At 35.5% G+C, this 8,015-nt stretch overlaps 1 long non-coding RNA gene across 1 annotated transcript in view; it reads left to right on the top strand.

The window, feature by feature from the left end:
• The window catches only part of LOC102499790 (uncharacterized), an 8,159-nt gene extending 6,329 nt beyond the window's left edge, over positions 1 to 1,830 (top strand). The window contains exon 3 of the long non-coding RNA XR_335488.3: positions 1,146 to 1,830. This is a non-coding gene — a long non-coding RNA (uncharacterized LOC102499790). The remainder of the gene's footprint in view (positions 1 to 1,145) is intronic.
• The last annotated feature ends 6,185 nt before the right edge of the window (positions 1,831 to 8,015 follow it).

Here is an 8,015-nt window from a genome sequence, read left to right as displayed (position 1 = left end):
AAGAGTGGACAACAAGGGAGTATATTGACTTAAAATCTAGTAATCTAGGGAACCAGCAGTTAGCATAATGGCTATGTTGCTGGACTCCCACATAGTCGACCGCGGTTCGTGTCCCGGACCCGGTGGCTTAAAACTCACGCCGGGCGCGTGTGCGTGCGTGCCCAAGATCCCGAGAGGAGAATGGAGGAGAAGGGATTGCGGCGTGACCATCCCCCCTGGGGGGTGATTTCTCGCTTTCTGTCTCTATGTCTCTCTCTGTCTGTCTGGCGAGCGCACGCGCCCTACAGTGAAAATCTCTCCAAAAAAACAAACAAACAAAAAATCTAGTAATATATGTGGGATGCAGCTTTCTCTGCTCTGTACCTAAACACTGTGCTGCAGAGCCAGCCTGATATTTTTAATAATAAAATTAATAAAAAATGACTGTCTAGGAGTTTCCTTCTAGAAGGATCTGACTAGTGTAAAACTAAAGGGAAAAATAAAAAAGAACAAAAATAAATTAGAAAGGAGAAATTATCAAAGAAGTAATGCAAAGGAATTTCTCATAATTAAAAACCCATTACTACACAAAATAGGAAGAAAAAGAAAACCAAGTTCCACACTAAGACATACCATAAAGTTTCTAAAGTTAGAATAGATTAAGATCCAAATACTTTATTTTTTTGAAGAATTATTTAATTTTATTTATTATTATTATTTTCTAATTTGCTATAGGGCATATGTGCTCACCAGAGAAAAACAGAAAGAGAGAGAGAAAGAGAGAGATGGAAAGCGAGAAAGCAAGTAGCCAGGTCTGGGACTTGAACCATGGCTGGTCATTTAGTAGTCCAGCACCTTAACCACCATGCTGCCTGCTGGCCCAAGATCCAGATACTTTCATGGAGACAGAAAGTATCAGATCATTTATAAGCACAGATCATCTATAAAGCACAGAGAAATAGGATGGCAATAGACATCTTAAGCCAAAATGGAAACTAAATGACAATGGAGCTAATGCTTTAAAAATTTTGGAAAAAAAATTAAAAAGAAGTATTCAACATAGAATTTCATATCCATGTATATGTCCATAGATCTATGATGATAAAAGAAAGTCATTTTGAAACAGGTAGTTTTCAAACTACTTATCACTCAGTGCTTTTTCTTAGGCAACTATTCCAGCATCTCGGAATGTGTTCCATCACAGTAGCGTATTACCAGAAAGAAGACCAGGAATGCAGAAAAAGTGGGGTTTTCATCAAGAGAAGAAAGAATCAACCTCAGCATGCCAGCAGCACTGCAGGCCTGAGATACAGTGAGAGAAGAATGGCATAGAATGTGGACCTTTAGGAACAACGCCCCCATGGGAATGGAGAAACAAGTAGGTGATCAAAATTAATACGTGGACATAGAAACTTACATGAATGCTCATTGAAGAAAATCATTTAAATCTGAGAAAAATATTGCACTGCAAAGGTACTTGAAATATAGTGATTTACTTGGTTCAAGAATGAAATAGAATTCCTTAGACGATGGAATACAAACATTGAAAATTGCCTTATTTGAACAATTTCAATATAACCATACTTAGTGAATGAAAGAATGTGAAGGAGGTGGTGAGGACATTTGGATATTAGGCCTCGATATTTCATCAGAGGAAAATAATGAAAAATGTCTAAAATTAATGTGACATAAAGACTGGCATTTTACTAGAATTCAAAGGGAAAAATGGAGGTCTTCTCTTGTTTGCACTTGTTTAAGTCTTACACCGTTGACCTGTTAAAACTAATGCACAGGCATTATGATGATAAGAATACTTATTTTTTCTTTTTTTAAAAGCCAGAGAGACACAGAGACCCAGACACACACACACACACACACACACACACACAAAGGGGGAAAAGTGGAAAAAAAAGCCACTAGATTTGGGACTCAAACCATGGTTGGCCATGCGGGAATGTCCAGTGCCTTACCCATGACACCAACTGCTGGTCCCCAAGAACATTTTTAAAAATAAGAAACATTAGGACTTCCTATGTAGAGAAAGAGAGAGTGCATTCCAATTGTTATTACTACCTATTTTCCCACAAACAAGAGATTTCTCTTTTAGCCTCAGTTTTGGGGCTATGTAAAGTAGAGGCAATGACACGTTACCCTATAGAGCACTTAGCATTTGCCACGCGAAATACTTCAATGCCTTATCTTATTAAATCATCACAAAGCTTCCATGACATGTTGTTCTCTGATTATCCCCAACTTAGAGATGAGAAAAATGTATTACAGAAAGGTGGGGCAATTTGTCGAAGGCCATGTAGCAGGTATGGGATGAAACTGGATTTGAACTCAGCAAATTCCAGAAATATGTCCAGCTCTTGCCATTGCAAAGTTAATATGAAATTAAATGAGAATACCCAGAAGTATACTTGGCAAGAGTGATTACTAAATCTCTCTATATAAATGCATGTTTATTGAACAACTTCAAGTGCAAAAAACGCATATAATAAACATGTTCTAATGCTGATGCATTGAACCCCTCTAGTCATTGACCAGGCATTACTGGACTATGGTGTATAATTTGGACACATATTGAAATAGACAAACATAACCATCAATGTATCTACAATGTAATAAGCCATGTGAGAATGTAGTTTATTAATTTATGCTGCTGCTTAGTTAGAAACAGTGTATAGATTGTAAGGGATATTTTTCATGATGAAAGTCTGGGCAAGTCAAGAATTTCTACTGTTGCATAATAGCCAGAAATTATGTTTTTCAAATCTATGCTTCAGGAAAGAAATTCTCCACTGCCAGTTCTTCCCTCTCATCTTTGTACTGGATCAATTTCCTTATCGATTATGCTAATGTGTATCACATCAGACATGCCACCCAGAAGCTGCAATGTCTAGAATTGAAAGTCTGTTAGAGGTATGAATGGATTTCTTATCATTCTGGGTAGGTTGGCCTTTTTACAACATTTTCATTAGTATTTGAAGGAGACTGTTACCAAAGCCAGTTCAGATTTTCTATCAGTCAACAGTTATCATATATCCCCCCAAAAATTCTACCATTAGGTGTTTAAAATCCTAAATGAATCTAAAAGATCTTTATAAATGATAAAAATAATTCTTTCAGGGGTTTTACAGAAGTATAAAATGAATATAAGGAGTATTTTGTAAGCTACATAGAGAATTAAAGCTCAAGATAATTGGCTTTTTAAAGATTTAAAAAGAGGGACCAGCAGTTAGCGTAATGGCTATGTCGCTGGACTCCCATGTAGTCGACCACGGTTCGCCTTCCAGACCCAGTGGCTTAAAGCTCACACCGGGCACGTGTGCATGCGTGCCCAAGATCCCAAGAGGAGAACGGAGGAGAAATCTGATTTCTCGCTTCTGTCTGTCTCTCTCTGTCTGTCTGGCGAGTGCACGCGCCCTATAGCAAAAACCTCTCCAAAATAAAAAAAGATTTCAAAAGAAATGCTGAAAGGGGATTGTTCCCTACTAAAAGAGATTTGTTCAGTGAGTCAGATTCAGGAAGTTTAAGTTGAAAACAGAACTCTTAATTTGAAATCCAATTTGTTTTCTAAGATAGCATATTATCTGCTATTTTGAAAAAACCTTATTGAATATTATAAATTATAGAATCAAATTATTAGGGTAAAGATAATTAAATGTGAATGTCAAACAATAAACACTATCTCTAGTGGTACACCTATATCAACATGATACTTTATTCAAAAATTCCAGGGATTTAAAACAGCAACCTGACTTTTAACAAGATTTCTATTACCAGACATGCAAACCAATTTCTCATTGCTGTTCACAACTACCAAACTCTAAGAATTGATTTTGTTTTCATCTGAGCTTTAGAAGAATTAGTTTTGAATGAAGAAACTGAACTAAGAAATAACCTTGATTTTAAAAGAGGATAGATATTAGAGACGTGTATTTTTTTTTTTTAATGAGTGTCCACACTGACTGATGTTTCTTTGGAACTTATCTTGGCATATATGATAAAATGTATGTTTTAGTATGCATTCATTTTTACTATTCTTAGGACAAGAACCTAAATCTTGTCATTTCAGCATAATACATTTCGTTACATTGATGTTAAAATAATTTTTGGTTTACTTCTTGCTTGTAAGTAACTGCTGAATTCTAATTTTCAATAGTATATTTATTAGCCCAAGGATTTATCTGTTAGTCAGCAACTCTCAGCATGACATCATGGGTTAGCTTTTGAATATATTGAACTCAAGCCCATTCTTAGTAATAAAAACAATTATCAATGTTATAAGCTTTCATTTAGTACTTATCTTGGTCTTCAAAGTTTAGGAGGGAACTGATACACTTAGAAGAATGTAGGTAGTTAAAAAAAAAGAATGTAAGTAATTAATCTGGATCTAAAATTCACTTCTAATATTATCATGCAACTGTGACTGTACTTACCAAGAAATTAAAAAGAAAAAAAACTTGCTGCAAGGATCTTGAAGATGAATCTACTTGAGAGAATATCATACACAATATAAAGCAGAATGATAACCCCGTAGGGATCTTACCATTTAGACTTGGTTACTCACCATGGCTGGCTTGAGAGAAATGAACACTGAAATTTAAGCAAGTGTTTCCTTGCACTAAATGATGATAGAAAGAAACAATGATGATCTGGGAAAAAGTCCAAAAAAATGGCATAGTCGTGAGCCGCATAGTGATGTTTTGATCAACAGACTACATATACAATGGTGATTTCATAAGAAGTATCAGGTGCACCCTACTGCCTAAGTGTGGAGTAGGTTATACCATCTAGGTTTGATCAGCACACTCTCTAATTTTCATGCTATGACAAAATCACCTAACAGCACCTTTCTCAGAGAATGAGTAATGCTCGTTTCTGTTACATCCCAGTCATTAAGTGAGGCATGACTGTATTTGAGTTTGGTTGTGAGACCATATAAATGTTATCATTGCTATTAGGGAACACCTCATAATAGGAGAATCATTGACCTAAAAAGTGATAGGTTTAAAGCACTATCCTAATGTGAAGCAGATTGCTTAGAGGTGCAGGCTGTAGATTGGCTTGTAGCTTGATAACATGGTGAGACTGTTCATGTGGGAGAGATCCAGGAGCAGTCCAGAGAAGCAGGAAGATTGCATCAGGGTGCTCCACAGTCTGCCTCTGTAATTTGTATACACGTTGGTGGAAGAGCAGTGAGTCAAAAAAACTTAATTTTGACAGGTCTGATGTATAGTCTATTTTGGTTAACCAAAAGGAACACATACATTTACTACATTAGAGAAATTTCCATTATTTTTCTCTCAGCCATGAAAATCGATTTTGATGTGATTACACTCAGAGGCTGCTTGATGTGACTCTGACAGGACAAAATGGATAGGGACAGTGGGTGGTGTAGCACGTTGAATGCTGTGGTTAAGGTGGACTCTGTGACAAACTGAAAATAGTCATATATCAATTAGGGTAATTTGCATGAAAACTGACCCAAGATAAAATAATGACTCTGCTGTATTTAAACAGCAAGGCAAAGGATTTCAATACACAAGTCACCATGTATTTTTATTGTTTCATTTTCCTATAGGCCCTAGAGAAGTGCATGAATGTCACTAGTTGTTATCAGTATGTATTTACTTGATCTCTTTAATGAAAATGTTGAGTTCTTATATATAAAGCATTTATTTGTTAAAAAAAACCTTTATTAAACTTTACATTTGTTTTTTTTTAAAGTAAGAATTAAGAGACTATGTGGTAGCTGTCAATTTCATTTTTCCTACTGTTCAGATTTCTCTCGCTATTTATAAAAATATCCTTACTTTCATTTATTCACTCAGTCAGTAGTTATTGAGCACCCAAATGCAAAGCACTTCACTACATATCTAAAATGAAATAGTAAATGAAGTAGATAACACTTGTTCTCAGGGTGGGTACAGTCTGGTTGAGAAAGCAAAGTAGGAATAGCAAATACAATGAAGCATGGTGAGCTCTGTGATATATAAAGCATGGAGCTCCATGGGAGCACCTAGAACGGACACCTAATCTCATGGAAAACTCAGAGATTTACTGATGGAAGTTATATCTAAATTAAGCCCTGGAGTATGAATAGACTCTATTCAGTAGAGGTTAGTTAGTAACTGGGGGTTGAAAAGGGGACAGGGGTATATGAGAAAGGCAGATAAAATGAAAGGGAAATAGCAAGATCAAGGGTCAAGAGGGAAGATGGTACATGACGCAGAGACAAGATGAAGTGTCCCTCCTGCCCAGTTATAGAATGTGAGAAGCAGAGGGGGGTGGGAATGAGAGAGATGATCAGAGCGTGAGCAGTGGTCATGCCATGTGGGAGCCACAGGGGAAAACAAGGCAAGGGGCTTGGACTTTCAACTGAGAGAAAGAATTCATTGGGTGGTTTTTAAGCAAGTGATTATATATAGAGATATAACATATGTATCTCCCTATATGATATATTAGGCTTTATTTTATATATACACATAAATACATATTATAGGTATATTTATTATATATATACTTTATATATGTATTATATATATTTTACATATATATGTATGTGTATGTATGTGTGTATATAATATATATATATATATATATACACACACACATACATATTAGGCTTGCACTGTAGTAAGATAACTCTAACTGCAGGAAATAAATGGATCAAATACGGACCAGATTGAGAACAGGAAGGAAATTCAAGGACTACTCCACTACCCAGTCAGAAGAAAATGATAGTTTTGATAGGAATATTGGCAGTGGGGATGAAGAGAAGTAGCAGATGGAAAATATTTTTGTTGTTGATCTTGTTTATTTAGAAGATGGAGTGATATGAGTATGTAGTTGACTAGATCTGGAAACTGAAGAAGAAGCAAAATGACTGCCACAAAACAACTAAAGTTGACAGAGAACATAATATTTGAAACAACACCACACTTACAAGGAGTAGGGATAGTTCACAGGGTCTCCATGTCTTCTAATCAAAGAAAGAAAAGTAGACGGAAAGAATAAGAGAGAGAAAGAGGGAAAGAAACTGGGATTAATGCATAAATATCTAAGGCTAAGCAGCCAGCCAGAAGCCACAGTTGCTGAAGGATCCATGACCGTGGTTCTCCTGGGCAATTAGCAATAAGAGAAATACCACTGAAAAATTACAGGAAGTTGTAGAAAAGAGCTTGAGTCTCTGGTACTGAACCTAGATCCTCAAAAAAGGCTAAAATGCACCCAAGGGCTACTAGAACAAAGTTGATGTGCCCTTAGTTTATGTTGATTTATGTTAATAAGAGTCTTGTTGTTCAAGCAACAAACACTTAATTCAAGATTCCCAACAAAAGACAGCAAGCCCTTATGTCTGAGGAGTAGCAGAAAGAAATTAAAAATAAAGAATTAAACAAAAAATCTCTATAGTTGATGGAAAGTCAGACACCAAATATAGAAGAACCCTTTACATGAGATACAATAAAGTGGAAACTACAGTCCCAGGAGATTATTAGAAATGAACAAATATATTTTAAACTATACAGACTCTAAAATTAAATGCATATTAGTTAGGATGGAAACTTTGATTAAACTGAATTAAACAGCAGAATAGATACAGCTAAAGAGAGAATCAGTGAACTAGATTCTATATCTAAAAGTACATAACAGGAAGCAAAAGTAAATAAAAAGATGAAAAATATGAATGAGAAGCTAAAAAAACACATGAAGATCAATGTAAATAGTTTTAATACACATGTATTTCAGTCCCAGATAGAGAAAATACAGGAGAAGCAATATTTAAAGGGATACATTTTCCAATATTGATGAAAATATGTATCTACAAATCCAAGAATTATGTATTCCTCAAGGAAGATGAGCATGAGGAAATCAAGACCATTACACAATGCTGTGGAACTTCACAAGAATGAAGACAAAGAAAAAACTTTAAAAGAAGCCTAGAGACAAAGTAAATACCTAGCAATGTTATCTATTTTGATTAGTAATGTATTTAAACATCAGACTTTTTCCTGGAACCCTGAGAACAC

Source organism: Tupaia chinensis, unplaced genomic scaffold, assembly GCF_000334495.1.
Source record: "Tupaia chinensis unplaced genomic scaffold, TupChi_1.0 Scaffold000426_1, whole genome shotgun sequence".
Lineage (NCBI taxonomy): Eukaryota > Metazoa > Chordata > Mammalia > Scandentia > Tupaiidae > Tupaia > Tupaia belangeri.
The sequence above is the reverse complement of the archived record's forward strand: the minus strand, read 5'-3'. Positions and strand labels throughout refer to the sequence as shown.